Consider the following 17696-nt stretch of genomic DNA (forward strand, 5'->3'; position numbering starts at 1 on the left):
CTGAGTTCCTTTTGCCTACACTCCTAACAGCAAGAAAGGCTAAATTTTGGCCAAAATACAAAGGTATAAAAGATTTTTTCCCATCCAAGTGTCCGAACCCTTTGAATTCTGTCCGTGGGCCCCACAGCCACTAATGGAAATCTATCAGCACAGTTTATGTCAGCCATCTAAGTTCTTATCCCTAATCATCAGTGCTGGTACGTTTTGCTGGAGCAGTTGGCACAATGCCCTGGCTTGGTGCTCATTCTCTGCTCTAAGTCCTGGTGACTGTGGGGGCAGTGGTGGTGGGGTGTCTACACATCTTTTCTCCTGGATTGTGATCAGGTGCCTCTGGCCCCAAGATGAGCTTTAACTGTTCCCTCCACCGAGGAAAACTGCAAATGGAGGCCTGCAACATCCCACCCTGGGTCTGAGGGCATTATCCATCACCCCAAAACCAGAACACTCACTCCTGCCCCAGCCTGTCCTCATGTGTGTGCTGCAAACTCACTCCAAAGAGGGAGAGTCCAGAAAGACCCATCAGGTAACTCGCTCAGCCTGGTCAAAATAACAGACCAGCTCTGCTGCAAAGGCATGGGATTAGGCAACCTTCAGAGAGCTATTTTGGGATGGGTGGTTTCTTTTTTTTCCCTCTGATGGTTTGTTTTCAGACTCATTCACAGAATGCCACAGAGGTCACGGGAGCCGAGGACTGAGTGGCACTTTCTCCACAGTGCCTCTGGTGGGGTGGGGAGGGGGGTACAGGGCTCAGCATGCCTCCACCACTTCTCAGGAAAGAACTGCTGGTTGTTTGCAACTTCTCAGAAACCCCATAATGTGCCCAATCACCTCTCTGGTGGCCCAGTGCTTGGGAGACTCAGGCTGGAATAAGGAAAAGGCCAGGGTGGGGCCTGGATGAGCCTGGACAGAGTCAAGAAAGCTGGAAGGGAACTCCAGAGGGTGTGCAGCCACCCTATTGCCCAGATAAGGAACCCAGTGCTGGGTCCCAGGGGTCAGTTAGTTCAGTTCAGTCGCTCAGTCATGTCTGACTCTTTGCAACCCCATGGACTTCAGCCAGGCTTCCCTGTCCATCACCAACTCCCAGAGCTTGCTCAAACTCATGTCCATCACGTCAGTCATGCCATCCAACCATCTCATCCTCTGTCATCCCCTTCTCCTGCCTTCAATCTTTCCTAGCATTGGGGTCTTTTCCAATGAGTCAGTTCTTCACATCAGGTGGCCAAAGTATTGGAATTTCAGCTTCAGCATCAGTCCTTCCAATGAATTTTCAGGACTGATTTCCTTTAGGATTGACAGATTGGATCTCCTTGCAGTCCAAGGGACTCTCAAGAGTCTTCTCCAACACCACAGTTCAAAAGCATCAATTCTTCGGTGCTCAGCTTTCTTTACAGTCCAACTCTCACATCCATACATGACTACTTGAAAAACCATAGCTTTGACTAGATGGACCTTTGTTAGCAAAGTAATGTCTCTACATTTTAATATGCTGTCTAGGTTTGTCATAGTTTTTCTTCCAAGGAGCAAGTGTCTTTTGATTTCATGGCTGCAATCACTATGTGCAGTAATTTTGGAGCCTAGGAGTCAGGGGCTGAGACAACAAGAGCAGCTCTCATCCTCTTTCCTTGGGCCCGACCTGGTCTGAGCCTCATGTGGATCTTGCCCTTGAGGTCTCAGCGACCCCAGCTGTGCAGTAGCTCCTGCCACAGAGTCTCTAAACATTGGGGCCAGAGACCTCCTGCCTGCAGGCTCCCCTGCCGAGTTAGAGTGATGCTGCTTCCTGCCTTGGTGCTGGAGGTGCGCCCCATCCCTGCCCCAGCACCACCCAGAGCTGGTGGCACTTCCAGTGGTGACTTTGCCCTGGGGCTCCGTGGGTTGGCGTGTGCTGAATGGACCAGCATGGGCCCCTCCAGCTTTGTTTTCCATACCTGAACAGATCATACAGATCCTTGCTTCAGTCTCTCGTATGAGATGACCCCTTCAACCCTCTGCTGTGGGCCACCTGCAGATGTCTGCATATCTGCTCTCTGCTTCTTGCTTGAGTGAGTGAATGAGTGAGTGAGTAAGTGAAAGTCGGTCAGTTGTGTCTGACACTTTGCCACCATGGAATTCTCCAGGCCAGAATACTGGAGTGGGTGGCCTTTCCCTTCTCCAGGGGATCCTCCCAACCCAGGGATCGAACCCAGGTTTCCCTCACTGCAGGTGGATTCTTTACCAGCTGAGCCACAGGAGAAGCCCACTTCTTCCTTGAAGACACAGACAAACGGCTCATCCTGACCCAGCCTGGCAGGTACCTCCTTCTCCCCAGCCCTTTCCAGGCTCCTTCAGATTCTGCATGTTCTTGTTGACCTGGGATAAACAGTAAGGAAAATTTCTCTCAATTTCCCCCAGCCTCTAGGACAAGGCCAACTCTGATGACCAATGCCAGCGCACACCCTCCCATGGTGAGGCCTAAAACCTCCAGCCTGGACCACGCACACAAGTTCTGCAGGCCCACAGCCATGTGGTGCACAAGGGGGGATGGTGTGGGGGTTCTTGACTCCCTGTCTGTGGCAGCCCCAAACCCCACCTCCAGGGCTTTGGAGGCTTCACACCTTTCCTCCCCTGGCCTATGATATTCTTTCCCATGAAAGGATTGAAGCTCCTTCATCCTTCATCCAAGGCAGACTTGACCAGCTCAGCTGGAGCCCTCACTGCTCTGGAAGATGCCCAGAGATCTGAACCTGAAGCTAGAAGAGGCCAGCCCCCACCTCAAGGAGTGGGGAGGAAGTTCAGAGCCACAGACTCACTGGATGATACAGGAGGGGTGCTGGCCCCCAAAGTAAGGCCTCCCACACTGAGCCATGAGGGCAGCTGGTTGGTGCCCCATACTCAAGCCTTGTGTAGCCCCTTGTTCAAACCAGGAAGCCCAGTGGCTTCACAGGGCAGTTAGTGAAAGCTTTGTGGGGTGGTGGGACAACGGGTGAATGAAACCTGGATGATCAGACCCTCTGACTGTGGCCCGGGCCTACTGCTTCCTTCACCCTGGAGAGGTGGAGGCCCAAGAGAGCCCCTCTGTTTTTATGCAGTTTGAGGTGCCTCCTTCCCAGCCCTCTGGTCCCTTTTGTCCCCTTGTGCTGAAGATGCAGGGAGCAAAGAGCACTCCAAGTGGGCCTGAGATGGGAGAGCCACACAGGCATGGCTGTCCACACACTCTCCCCACCTGGAATCTTCATCACTCACCTCCTGCCCAGCGCCCACCTTCTCTCTCACCATTCCCTCCCATCCCCTCCTGAGTTCCAGCCAGAACCGCCCAGTGACCACATCTGAACATGCCAGGCTCCTGCAGACCTCACAGATGTGGCCTAGCCACCCCAGGCCCAGGTGAGACACCTGGTCTACAGAGCTCCCTCTGTGAGGGCGGGACCACATCTTGCTCTTTGAACCCCCTCAGTGCCGGCCACAAAGTTCTGGGTTCAGAGTACATGTTCACAAAATACGGAACAACTTTATTAGCACCAGCTGTGTAACCCGCAGTCTGCACCGTCCAAGGCACAATGCTGTTAGTCTTTGGCAACTTAACAAGCCAGGAGGAGAAACTCAGAGACCAACCCCACCGGACAAGAGAGGAGCTCACTGAATTGGACACACAAATAAACAAGATTTAAGAAAATAGAAGAGTAACAAAATGCAACTAGAGTTTCTACTACCTCCAGAGTGAGGCATGCCCACCGATTTATTTGTCTGAATGCAGGATAAAAATGTTCTGTTTATATATATTTTTAGCTTTTAACTATGCTATGCTTATATTTCTGAAAGTTCTAATGAGCATGATATATTTGGGTAGCAATTCATGCCACATAATTTAAAATATGTATTTATTGGAGGGCGTGCTGAAAGACATTTTACTAATCAGAATATTGGATTAAAATGGGCTTAAACTGTGTTGGGTGAGAGCCTGCTGGTGGAGGGAGGATCAGGAGGGCTTTCTAGGGGTCTGGACCCCCTATCCCCTGCCCTCCATAAAGGACACAACCCCCCAGAGCTCTCATTCCTTCCCAGAAGATGGGGCCTGCCTGTCTGCTCCGACTAGCCACCTGCTGCTCCAGCTCCTGTGATCCAGAGCCATGACCCCCCGGGCCTAGGCAGTGAGCATGGACCTGGCTCTCAGAGTGTCCTGCCCCCTTTGCTGAGGGCTTCACCCCTGACTCTAGGAAGATGTGCTCCATTACTGGAAGGGGCCTCAGCCCCGCCCACCTGGGAGAGTAGTTCCAGTGTGGGGAATGCAGATGGAATGGTTTTCTGTTCTGCTTTCCTAACAAAAACCCCTTGGAATTTATGTCCCTGCACATACCGTTCCACGTTTCTGCTCACATTCTTCCTCCTGCTGCCTAGAAACCTTTAAATTTGCAAACAGCCCTGCCACGGCATTTGGGAGGTCAGAGCCATTCATCACCCCCATGTTTTATTTCCACAGGGATTCTTAAAGTCCCCACGGAGAGTCAGCCTGGGGACAGGCACCTTAGATTCCAGAGAAATATGATGGGGTGGGGGCAAAGAGTGCTTTTTCAGGACCTCATTTTAAACTTTGTGCCAGGTACAAGGCAGAGTATTTTGTAATGTAACTGGTCCTCCCAGCAGACTTGGGAGGTGCAGATTAGCATCCTCAGTTTACAAATGAGGAAAGTGAGGTGTGGTAGGCTGAGTAATGTTCCCCATCCCTGCCTGAGATGGCCATGCCCTAATCCACAAAACCTGTGACTAGGTTCCCATAAATGGCAAAGGGGCTTGGCATGTGATTAAGGATTCGGGGATGGGGAGACTGCCCTGGATTATCTAAAGGGACACTCTGTTATCACAAGGATCCTTGTAAGAGTGAAGGAGGAGGGTTAGAGTCAGAGAGCGATGTAGTGATGGATGCAGTGGTCCAAGTGATGCAGGGCCATGAGCCAAGGAATGCAGGAAACTTCTAGAAGCTGGTAAAGGCAAGGAATTGGATTCTCCCTCGGAGCCAGAAGGAGAACAGCCCTGCAGACACCTTGATTTTAACCCAGTGAGACTGATTTTGGCACCTTTCTTCAGAACTGTAAGATTGTTTAAGGCATTAAGTTTGTGGACTTTTGTTTCAGCAGCAATAAGAAACTAATAAATAAGGCATTACTTTTCCCAAGGCCACAGAGCTGGGGAGTGGCAGAGGGGGGATTTCAATCCAGGTTGGTCTGACTCCACAGGTCCAAAAGATGTTAAGAAACTTTTTTACTGGAGCTCAGAGCTGGCCTAAGGTGCTGTTGGTTGGCCAGGTAAGAGAGGTGTCCCAGGCCTACGGCAGAGGTAGACCAACAGATACTTGAGGCACTGGACAGTGAGGGGTCCAGGCTGAGGAGGAGGTGAGGGGAGTGTTAGGTAGTGAGAAGCTCACAACTGCAAAATGGCTCTATCCTTCCTCCTCGAAGACCCACGACAACCCTCTGTTCCCACAGGGCTTAGGATGCTGGTGCAGCCCCTTCAGTGACCCAACTGCTGAGGCTTCTGCTGATGGGCCAGGCTGATGGCCTGGGGGCCAGTAGAGCTTCTACCCTTCAGTACATGGTGGCAGGGTGGCCTCCCTGACACTCTCAGAAGAGATGGTGCCCAGCTGTGCCATGACCTGCCACAGGACCCTGGATCAATCACTGAATCACTCCTGTCCTCAGTCTCCCCATCTGAAAAATGGGATGATGATGCCTCCTTCATAGGGCTGCTGGAAGGACTGATTCCCTGTGCCCCTAAGAGGGGCTGATTCTCAGCTGGCATGCAATGCTAGGATGACTGTACCTCCCCTCTGGCAATGTCCATTCTGGCCGGTAGGTGTCTCTGCTTTGCTGGTGGCCAAATGGTTCTAATGGTGCCCTTGAGTCCAAGTCACAGGTCCTTAGTTCCAGCCACCATGCTTGGTAAATACGTCTTTGTGGGGCTGCCCTCCTATTCTGTCACGGGGAGAAGTGGTCTCTCAAACTCTTCCCCATGGTGGTAAGGAGACATCTGGTGACCGAACCCCTCTGACCAGCAGCCCCTGAAGGAGCATCATTGCTCCTGCTACCCCTCCCCGTGGCCAGAATGCTGGGGGGAACCAGGCACAGACCTCCCTCCTCGCTCTCCCTCCTGATTGCTGTGGGGAGTGTGGGGTCGGGAGATGGGGGACAGAGGAACCGCAGGACAGAGCCAGCAGTGGCAGCCTCTTCAAGTGATTCTTCCCGGATTTGTTTTGAGAGTTTTATTCGGTGACACATCTACCCATGTCGCTATATTTATCTGTGAGAGAGGCAGGATATTTTTGAACGGATGTAATTTCTGGCTCTTTCCCTCCAGGGGAAAAAATAAAGAGTTTCTCATTCCTATTCATTTCTTCCTGCCTCTTCCACACTTCTGTATAAACACACCCATGCACACACACACACGCACACACACAGAAACATCCACACACATGCACGCACACACAGAAAGGCAGACCCTTGGTTCAACAACTACAATTCTGAGACTCTGTGGTTAACTCAGGCCTAATTAACATGATGGATAAACAGACAGACAGACAGAGGGAATAAACAGAAACTGAATAAATGACCAAACCCACAGTGAAGAAATTGTGGGTTTGGGCGTTTATTATTTTTTCTCTTCCAACTTCACTGAGCACATACTGAGTAGGAAGAAAATTGACTGAGGGCAGGAGAAAAGGCCCAAGGGACACCTGCTAGGGTGGGGGGCTGGAATGAGCAGTTTGCTCTCTGGCTTCAGTGGAGTTGGCGAACCAGGCTCACAGCTGACCCAAGCTGAGTGGGTGGTGAGAAAGCTGAAGCCAGGTTCAGGATGGCAGGGCAAGTTAGAGAACGGTGAGATGAACTGTTCCAAGGATGAACACCCACCTTTAGTTCTGCATTTACTTGGAAATAACCAACAACCTGCAAACGTCTCTAGGAAGTGAATGTCGCCAGGAAAATCAGGAAGGTAGGAGATGGGGAAACACAACTTAGGCCTCTGCAGCTGTGTCATGCACAGATTCCAGGTGTAAGGTCCAGGTGGCTGAAGTCACAGAGTTTTCCTTCTACTTTCCTTCCAGAAGTTTTACAATCTTAGGTACTACGTTTACGTACATTTAGATCCACTTTGAGGACTTCCCAGGTGGTGCAGTGGTAAAGAATCCACCTGCCAATACAGGAGACAAGAGATGTGGATTCGGTCCCTGGGTCAGGAAGATCCCCTGGAGGAGGAAATGGCAACCCATCCCAGTATTCTCGCCTGGGAAATTCCATGGACACAGGAGCTTGGTGGGCTGCAGTCCTTGGGGTCGCCAAGAGTCCAGCATGACTGAGCACATGCACAGATTCACCTTGAGGTAATTTTCATATAGGGTGGGACATGTGGCTTAAAGTTTGTTTCTTAATTTTTTGTGTGTTTTGGATATTTAATTCTTTTCTAATCATTTATTAAAAAGAGCATTCTTTCTCCAGTGAAGTGCCTTTGTACTTTTGCAAAAAATCAGTTGACTAAATATGTGGATCTATTTTTGGGTTATTTCTTCTGTACCATTGATGGATATTTATTTATAAAACATATAAAATATATTTTCATATTACATAAATATACATTACATAAAATACATTTCTACAGAAGTAAACATATATATAAAATATATACCATATATTTGTTTGCATATATTATATATACACTTATATACATTAATATAAATATATTGTTATTATATAGTAGTATTATTAATATTTATTTGTATATATTTCCCTCTAAAACCATACCACCTTCATGACTGTAGCTTTATAGAAAGTCTAGTAAGTCTTGAAGTCAGATACTGTGGTTCCTCCAATTTTGCTCTTCTTTGAAATTGGTTTGGCTCTTCAAGGTCCTTTGCCTTTGCATATAAATGTTGCCTTTAGTGTATCAATTTCTATTAACAACTTTTGCCTAGAGTTTTCTTGAAATGGTACTAAAGATACAGATCAACATGGGCTTACCCTCCCTTTAAGGCTTCCCTTTGCATCTATCTCTTAGGGAAAATTTCCCTTCACCCTCTTGATCCTCCCCCGCAATGTATTGCTGTTGTTACTCAATATTTGTTAGGATAGGGTGGGGGTCGGGGGGCAGCCTCTGCTGTTCTCCTTTGGTTTCGGCTTGGGCAGGTGCTATGTCTGGGAGGGGGGACAGTTCAGTGATTCTGTCCCTTCCCCATCGGTAGGGGACTTCTGGTCTGCATGTAGTTTTACCCCTCTCCCCCAGGACTGAGCGTTTTACTCTTCTCCCAACTGCCATGGATCCTGTGCCTTAAGGACTATGCGGTTTGCTCTCCTTTCCCCAATGGTTATATATGTATTTTTCCATAAAGGATATACGGAGAAGGGTCTGCATGGAACTTTGTGCTTCTCTGAAAGCACTGTTCCCTTTCCCCAGACCTGAAGCAAGAGATAGGTCTGCCCAGGTCACTCATCCTCTCGCCATCTTTCTTGCGAGCATCCAGTGTTTCCCATGGAGAAGGGCCTGTAAGCGGGTGTGGATTTCCCTGAAGTCTGCAGCTCTCAAGGGGGCTATACATCCACACAGGCCCCACACGTAGCTTTTAACATCTCATTAAAAAGTTTGGTTGGATTCTTCCTTCCAGCCTATATGGTGTACAATTCCATAACAGGTAATTGAGGAACTGTGTCCCATCTCTCCTTGGTGGTGCCTGCTTTTCCTTAGATTTCAGCTTAGTTTATTGCCTTCCATCACAGTTCTCTGATGAGTTCATGAAAATGTGTCATTTTGTAAATTATTTGGCACTTTTTTGGGGTAAGGGTTAGAGCAATGCACTTTGCAGAGCTCTGTACTCTAAGTGGGAACCAGAAATCTGACCGATCTTTTGCATTTAAAAGTCCAGATGCTTACTTTATTGAGCAATGTTAGAAAATCTCTATAAATAGAATTTGTATTTTCACTTTGGAATCTTTGAGAGTATGAATCACTCTATGCAAAGCTAAAGGAAGAGACTAATATGTCTTTGTTTCTGCCTCCTGCAACTGGTTTCTTTTTGTTCTTTTTCTTATGTGTATTTTTAAATTTAAGTTTTGCTACAGAGAGGTACCACCACACACCAGTCAGAATGGCCATCATTAAAAACTCTACAAGTAACAAATGCCGGAGAGGGTGTGGAGAAAAGGGAACCCTCCTACACTGTTGGTGGGAGTGTAAATTGCTACAACCACTACAGAGAACAGTTGGGAGTTTCCTTAGAAAACTAAACTTAGAATCACCATATGATCCAGCAATCCCACTCCTGGGAATATATCCAGACAAAACTAATCCAAAAAGATACTTGCACCCCTATGTTCATAGCAGCAATAGTCACAATAGCCAAGACATGGAAACCCATAAATGTCCCTTGACAGATGAACAGATAAAGAAGATATGGTATTTATACACAATGGATTACTACTCAGCAATAAAAAGAATGAAATAATGCCATTTGCAGCAAGATGGATGCAACTAGAGGTTATCATACTAAGTGAAGTAAGTCAGAAAGAGAAAGACAAATACCATATGATATCACTTATATGTGGAATTTAAAATATGACACAAAGGATCCTATCTATGAACCAGAAACAGACTCACGGATGTAGAGAACAGACTTAATGGTTGCCAAGGGGGAAGGAGATAGGGGAGGGATGGAGTGGGAGGTTGAGGTTTGCAGATGTAAGCTATTATATATAGAATGGATAAGCACCAAGATCCTACTGTATAGCACAGGAAACTATATTCAGTATCCTATGATAAACCACAATGGAAAGGAATATAGGAAGAGAGGATGTATATACGTGTATAACTGAGTCACTCTGCAGTACAGCAGAAGTTAGCACAAAGTTGTAACTCAACTATACTTCAATTAAAACCATTTTAAGTTTTGGCTAGGATATATTTCACATGGTTCAAAATTCAAAAGACTCTACAATAAAAAAATCTGCCTCTCCTTTTTATTTCCCTACCACCTTGTTCTGTCTACAGAAAGCCAGTGAGACAAGTTTCTTGTTATCTTATTAGAAATATTTTATGCAATTATAAGGAAATACTTCTATTCTTTTTCCACTTATTTTTACACAAATGGTAATATACTTTATTGGGCTTTCCCGGTGGCTCAGTGGTAGAGGGTCCACCTGCAATGCAGGAGACAAGGCAGTAGTTGCCAGTTTGACCCCTGGGTTGGGAAGATCCCCTGGAGCAGGAAATGGCAACTCACTCCAGTATTCTTGCCTGGGAAATCCCATGGACAGAGGAGCCTGGCAGGCTATGGTCCATGGGGTTGCAAAGAGTCAGGCACGACTGAGCACACACGCAGTCACAGTCATTGTATTCCTTGCCTTCTTATGTGCCAGGCTCCTTGGAGGAACTCAAGTGAACAGAGGTGAGGACTTCTAGGCTGAGACACTGTCAGTAAGACACACTCCTGGGAACACGTATCTAACACATGGAAGCTAACATTGCAAGTAGCTGGACTAGGGTGGGCAGGAGTCTCTCTGGCAGGAGGTAGCTCCTGGCTGGGCCAAGGGCAAGCTTCTGTGCTTTGGGTTAAGCAGGCAGGACCCCAGGAAAGGTCTGGAACTCTCTATCCCGAGGAGTGTGAGAGAACTTAGTTTTTATTTTTCAGTAGAGTATGGACAGAGGGAAGGGAAACAAGATTACATGATGAGGCCCATACCTGGGAGAGACAAGGACATAACTGTGAGCCCAGAGTGGTGGTGGAAAGTGCAGAGATGGGGGTCAGGACAGAGCTAACATCTCTGGGATGGAGCTAAACCCCCACAGAGAGTCTGAGCCAATCTCATCTCCTTCTTAGGGGCAGATCCACCTGCTGACTTGCTGGTTACGAAGTACTGCAACTGCATCTCAAAGATTCAGTCATTTAGGGACTTCCCTGGAAGTCCAGTGATGAAGACTTTGCCTTCCAATGAGGAGGGAGTGCAGGTTCCACCTCTAGTTGGAGAGCTAAGTTCTCACATGCTACGTGGCCAAAAAAAAAAAAAAAAAAACCAACCAGAAACAATGTCATAACAAATTGAATAAAGACTTTTAAAAAATGAATCACATTTTTTAAAAAAAAATCTAAAAATATAAGATGAATTTATTCAGTTCATGGAGCTGCCCCTGAAGCATCCCTCTGTAACTCCCCCTGCCTGGGCAGTGTCTGGAACCAGCCTGTCTGTCCAGTGGGCTAGTCCACCCCTGTCAGGGATGCAGGGCTGCCCCACTGCAGCCTGCCGGCCTCCCCGGCCCTGGGCTCCTTCACCCCGCAAGAGCTGGAGTCCCCGAGCCTGGCCGTGGCTGCACCGGGCAACTCTCCTGCTCTGGGTGCACCTTCTCAGAGCTGCAGGCCCTTGGTCTCCCCCAGCACCGAAACTGTGGCCATTCCCGGAGCCCCCAGGCCCCACACAGCCCACAGTGGCTCTCCCACCACTGCCCTGCTAAACCTGTGTGAGGAGCTGATGTTTTGGGGTCCACGTCTCTAGAGGTGGGAGACGGGAGAGCTGTGGCTGTCACTGAGGGGTGGGGGTGGCAGGGAGACTCAGTAGGTTAACTGCAGCTAGCCAGCTCTGATGGCGTGTTCATTTCCAGGCTCTGCCTTAAGGTTGTTAAATATGTTACCTTCATAAATCCTCATCCCTATGAGGCAAGACTAATTTTACCCCCATTTAGGAGAGGAAGAAACTGAAGCCCTGACTTCAGACAAGAACATCCCTCTGAGAATCACTCAGTGTGGAGACCGGGGACCCAGCTCCTCGGCTGCCAGCCAGCTGCCCTGTCCAGGTACCGCTGCACGCAGACCCAGACTTTCCCTGACCTGCTGCCCAGTGAGACTCGAAGGAGGGAGAAACAGAGGCTGACTCAGGAACAAGCTGGTGTTCCAGGTGTGCCCAGCTCACATCCGCTGGGCCCCAGCAGGACACAGGGCTGCCTATGTGCCTTCCCAGGAATATTTGGTGCCCAAGGGATTAGAGGCCACCGGCTGCAAATGCAATCACTAAAGGGTTCAGTCAAGGGAGGATTAGCCAAGGGAGATTTGGAGGAAGTTATCCACAAATCACTGTGGCTCCTGGAGGCAAAGATTACTTGGGGATCAGAAGAGGTCCTGTTGGATGAGCAGAAGCCGACAGCAGGACGTCGGGTGCTTGCTTTCCCAGCACCCCCTCAGAGAGGCCAGGCTGAGTCTCAGGGTGGTGGGGGCCCTGGCCAATGGGACCCTCCCCGGAGACTGAGCCCTGCAGGAATGGGTGCCTGCCTGGGGTCAGGCCTCTGGCTTTGGGTCACTCCCTCCCTCCTGGGGCCCCACTGTTCTCATCCACCACGTGAGCCTCCTGCAACCCACCAGGAGGCCACCAACCACAGCGGGCAAGTGCCCCAGGTGCCAGCAGGGGATTATTTGATTCTAGGCTCTGCACCCTTATGGATCCTGCCTGCCAGAGTCCATCATCCCTCCCCCGTACAAGGCAGTAACTGAACCTCCCCCCCATATGAACCTACACGGGTTAAAGGAAGGGTTTGTGACATGCGCCCGGCATGGTAAGAGTGCCATAAACAATCTGTGGTTATTGTCAACCAAGGGGCCTTGCCAGCACTCCCATTCTGCGAGTGAGAAAGAGGGCTCCATATACGGCCCCATGCTGCCACCTGGCAGTCACAGGGAGGGAAATGAAACTGAAGAGTGTGAGGAAAAGAAGGGCCTGAGTTCTCACCAAGCAAAAAACGCTTTACATGAATTATCTCATGCAAGGACAAGATACCTAATAACTCATATTATATAGAGTGGCATTGCTATTTCTGTGGCCAGAAACATTACTTGTGTCATTTGACTTAATCTTACAACAGGTGGAGATTTATTTTCTCCATTAAATAGATAGAGGGCAGCAATGTTCAGAGAAGTTAAGTAACTTCCCAAGGTCACACAGCAAGCAAACTCAGAGCGAGAATTGGAACCCGATCCGTTTGGAAGCTGAGCTCCTAATCGTCTGAGCATCATGTGCCTCCCCCAGAGAAGCTCTGGATCCTCTCACAGGGGACGGGGTTTGGCAGGGAGGACAGGTGTGAACATGGAGGGGGGACTCAAAGAGAATCAAGCACTTTGGTCAGGAAGCATCCACTTTCATTTTGGATCAGATACTGAGGGCAAGGTCACAGCCCAGCAGTCTTCAAAGTTATCAAAGCACTTTGCAAACATGTGTTCCATTCCCTCAAATGTGGGCACAGAAATGGAGATTCAAAAGGCAGAGCCTGGGAAGAAATACCGTAAGTAAGGGAACCTCTTCATTTTCACCTTTATCCTTTGGGTGTTTTATATTTCTCCCGGTGCATTTGAACCACTTTGAGTAAAACATAACATCACAACGGGGAGGACCTTAGAGACTGTCACGCTCATAGTGGGCACTCAATAGTGTATTCAGTGAAAGAAAGAAGAAAGGAATCCAGTCTGGGGAAACTGAAGCACAGAGCCGGGGAGAGATGTCCTAAGGGCACACAGCTACCACAGATTTGGGCCTAACTTTGGGTCTCTGGTCACCACCTGTTTTCTCTCTACTCCACTAACAGTTCCCAGAGTGGCTGCACCGCAGAGGCGGCGGACGGAAGGCCTACCTGCCAGGTGAAGGTTCTGGGGAGTAAGTGGGAGCTTCAGAGCAGGGGAGTGGCCCGCCAGATCCATGATGTTTTCCAAATAACTAGTCTCTTCTGGTTCCTTCCACTGGCTATGAGAAGGTTCATCTGGAGAGAGGGAGGGACCGATCTTACAAATCCTAGACCTGGGCCTGTTATCATATCCAGTCCTGGGCCAAAACAGCTGTTCTGTCTTCTGACTGATTAGCACTTGGCCCAGACTGGTCCTTAATTCTTACATCTCCAGTCCCCCCACCCCCACCCCTGAGGGCTCCTTGAGGGAGACGAGCATCACCCTTCCTCCACCGTCAGGCTCCTCCTGGACCTGCACTGAGCTTACGGGGTGATATCTCCCCTCATTCAGCTACTAGGGACCCTGAAGCACGCCAAAGCCTGGATTAGGCCCTTTCGCAACATTATTTTACTTAATAATTCTCACAACCACATTAAGAGGCAGTAATTTTTTCTCTTTTCACTAGACCTGTTTTTAGGTTCACAGAAAAACTGAGCAGAAAGTATAGAGAGTTCCCGCATACCCACTGCCCCACCACCTTCCCCACCATCAACATCCCCCGCCAGAGCGCTACACGCTACAGTCAATGAACCTATGCTGACATGTCCTTATCAGAGCCCACAGTTCATCCTAGGGTTCACTCTTGGTGCTATAGTTCTATGGGTTTGTGGAACAGAGCAGAGCCCTATGAGGCCTTCCCAGGACAGACCTCTCCCCCATACCCTCTGCTTTAGCTCCTCTCTGAAGGACCAAGATAAGAGCAAATGATGCCCATTTCCTGAGTTGTATTATAGATGCTAAAACCTCCCACCAAATGAAAGACATTAACTTCTTGATGACCATGAGCACATAACCCCCAGCCTACTAGGGTTTGGCTGCCCCCCAAGCAGGGGCTCTGAGGCAGGAGCCAGTTCCTCTCCCAAGCCATGCACACAGCTTTGGAGTAAGTTTCATGTGTGCCTGAATTTCAGCTCTGCCCCATGAGGCAGACCCCCAGTTTCCTTGTTGTGGTCTTAATCCTTGCCAGCAGGTTCCAGGGTTGGAGACAAAGGGGCACACCTCCTAGCACCTGGTGGCTGGCTCTTATTCTTGACCCAGGTGGGATTCCCCAGCTAGCTCTAGCTTGGAAATACCTCCTGTCCAGAAAATGTGTCTAAAGGGGGCCAGGGGTCCTGGAGCCCACCTTCCAATTTTCTGGCTGGTAAATAGGAATTAATTAGGCCTCCATTAGAGCCATTACAACTTTATCACCCATGAAGCAGATCCATGTGCCCCATCTGATTTTCATTTCCGAAGTCAGGTAGCAGCATTGACCTTTCTGCGGGGTGCTGGGGCTGAGAGGAGCTTGTTAGTGTGAAGTCCCTTCCCCCCCAGCAAAGGCCAGGCAGCTTCTCACTTGCTCTTCTAGCCCAGTGGAGCAGTTGGCGCTCCTTTATGGGCACATCAGGATTTCTGGGGAGTTTGTTAAATGCAGACTCCAGCCCTACTCCTGTTCCCAGCTATTAAATTGGGGTCTGCAGAGAAGGCCAGGAGCCTCTGTTTGCACCAAGCTGTTCCCGGTGATTTTGGTTTAGAAACCACTGCCTTAGGGCACCCCAAGGCATCTGCCTCACCACTGGCCTCTCCAAGGAGGAGAGCCCAAGAAGCAATGCTGGGAAGGTTCCTGTGAGTTCATAGAGGAGGAAGGATCTCACTGTCCTTCATCCTTCACAGAGAGAGGCACTGTTAGCTTGGGGTAGGAACCCAGGCTCTAGAATCACAAACACAGCACTTTAAACACCAGCTTAGCCACGAATATTAGCTGTGTATCCTTCTCGGATTACTTCTAACTTTCAGAATCTACTCAACATTAAAATGAGGATTCTAATAACTATTTCAAAGAATTGTGCTTCTTGAGATTATATGAGATTCATTAGGGAAATGCATAACACCAGGCCTGGTAGGTGGACCTATTATCAATTTGTTGCCTTTCAACTCCAAATTCACCTTTCTTTGCTCTGCTTTGTAATACTCAATTGGACCCTGGTTTCTTCTCTACCAGCTGGTGTTCAGTTCAGTTCAGTTGCTCAGTCGTGTTGAACTCTTTGTGACCCCATGGACTGCAGTACGCCAAGCTTCCTGTCCATCACCAACTCCTGGGCTTACTCAAACTCATGTCCATCGAGTCAATAATGCCATCCAACAATTTTTTCCTCTTTCATCCCCTTCTCCTCTTGCTTTCAATTTTTCCCAGCATCAGGGTCTTTTCAAATGAGTCAGTTCTTCCCATCAGGTGACCAAAGTATTGGAGTTTCAGCTTCAGCATCAGTCTTTCCAATGAATATTCAGGATTGATTTCCTTTAGGATGAACTGGTTGGATCTCCTTGCTGTCCAAGGGACTCGCAAGAGTCTTCTCCAACACTACAGTTCAAAAGCATCAATTCTTTGGCATTCAGCTTTTTTATAATCCAACTCTCACATCCACACATGACTACTGGAAAAACCATAGCTTTGACTAGATGGACCTTTGTCGGCAAAGTAATGTCTCTGAGTTTTAATATGCTGTCTAGGTTTGTCATAGCTTTTCTTCCAAGGAGCAAGTGTCTTTTGATTTCATGGCTGCAGTCACCATCTGCAGTGATTTTGGAGCCCAAGAAAGTGAAGCCCGCTGGTGTAATGTTAGGCTTTGTCAGTGGAGGGTGCTAGAGGGACACTGTAAGACACACAGAGGCAGAGTGCCCCTGCTGGCTGCAGGGTGCCTTTTTTCTTCCTACAAGGTGACTGCCAGCAGCATCTGGGCCCTCTCACCCAGCAAGGCCCCCCTGCAGGTGTCCTCCAGTCAGCAGGAGCCCTGTGAACATCTTCACCATCCAGCGGGCGGCAGGCACACTCTTTCCAAAGTGAACTGGATCTCACCCAAGTTATTTCTTTCATTGTTGGGTAATCTCCTTCATCCTTAGAGGCATCAGCTGCTTCCTGCATTTTCTATTCCTCTATTCCCTAGAATCCTCTATTGCCCTTTATAATGGTTGATTACATTTCACTAGTTAATAATTCTTTGTATTAAAATTTCCCTATTCAAACAGCTGGTATGATCTTTTCTCCTGAATGGACCCTGGCGAATATAGAATAGGTATTTTAAAATGATACTTTGTGTGCTCTCTATGTATGTGAAAGTATTTTTACATACACTATTTAACAGGCAGGGGAAAATGACCACATACCACCAGAAGCTGTGAGGACTCTGGAAATCGTATCCCTAAGCTGAACGACTCAATTCCTTCTTCAAGGAGTTCTTGGGTGTTACTACTATATGCTTCTCAGGGACAGTCTAGGGGAAGCTGTAGGGAGTGATGGTGACATGAACATAGCCATGAAGAAAAGTACCACAGTCCTCTGCAGAAATCATGTAGCACTCAAAGATTACACTAGGAGAGACTCATAAAAAAGGACCAGAAACTAGTGATGAGGAACATGGCTCAAGAAGAAGGGAGCACAGTTCTTCGAGGGTAAGAAGAATGTGTGATTCAGGAAAGACCCTGAAAGCTCAGCCTGTGTGTCCTCAGCCATGCCGAAATACTATGAGTGACTGCAGGGAGGTTTGGAAGCTTCAGTACACAGCCCTCTTTCTCCTCTTTGCAGCGTATGCAGGTGTCAGTAAAGGGAGGAATGTGTTAAAAAGAACCCATTTACATTGTTCTTTAATTTAATTCTGTATACGTGAACCCCACAGATCCCATCAATAGGGCAAGATTCTGGTACCCAAGTTGGGGAAGAGCAGGTGAAGTTCCCCTCCCTACCCAACCCATAGGAAGCTGGCTCAATGAGGCTTCCATCTGACTGGTTCTGTTACTTTTTCCCACCTCAGCAGCTGGTAGCCAGGATGGAGGCAAGCCTTGGATGGAATATCTGTGGTCAATTGTCCGGCCATGTGCTCTTGTCTCAAGGCTATGTTGGAGGTGGGTGTGGCAGGACCATGCATGATCACGTTGGTGGGACCCCAGGGTCCCAGTGGTGAGCTCTGGGCAGTGTCTTCCCAGTAGGGACATTCTGCCCCCTGCATGGACC

General features: G+C 48.6%; 1 protein-coding gene and 1 long non-coding RNA gene across 2 annotated transcripts in view; one reads left to right on the forward strand and one right to left on the reverse strand.

Moving 5' to 3' along the window:
- The first annotated feature begins 480 nt into the window (after nucleotides 1-480).
- On the forward strand, nucleotides 481-4420 carry LOC133064693 (uncharacterized). The gene is made up of 3 exons (XR_009694675.1): nucleotides 481-523; nucleotides 2200-2287; nucleotides 2389-4420. It is a non-coding gene; the product is annotated as an uncharacterized LOC133064693 (long non-coding RNA).
- Nucleotides 4421-6947: 2527 nt separating this feature from the next.
- The window catches only part of CAPN13 (calpain 13), a 101824-nt gene continuing 91075 nt past the window's right edge, over nucleotides 6948-17696 (reverse strand). The window contains exon 24 of the mRNA XM_061155102.1: nucleotides 6948-7155. The gene's annotated coding sequence lies outside the window, so the exon portion shown is untranslated. The remainder of the gene's footprint in view (nucleotides 7156-17696) is intronic.

This window comes from Dama dama, chromosome 11 (assembly GCF_033118175.1).
Source record: "Dama dama isolate Ldn47 chromosome 11, ASM3311817v1, whole genome shotgun sequence".
In the NCBI taxonomy this organism is placed as follows: Eukaryota; Metazoa; Chordata; class Mammalia; order Artiodactyla; family Cervidae; genus Dama; species Dama dama.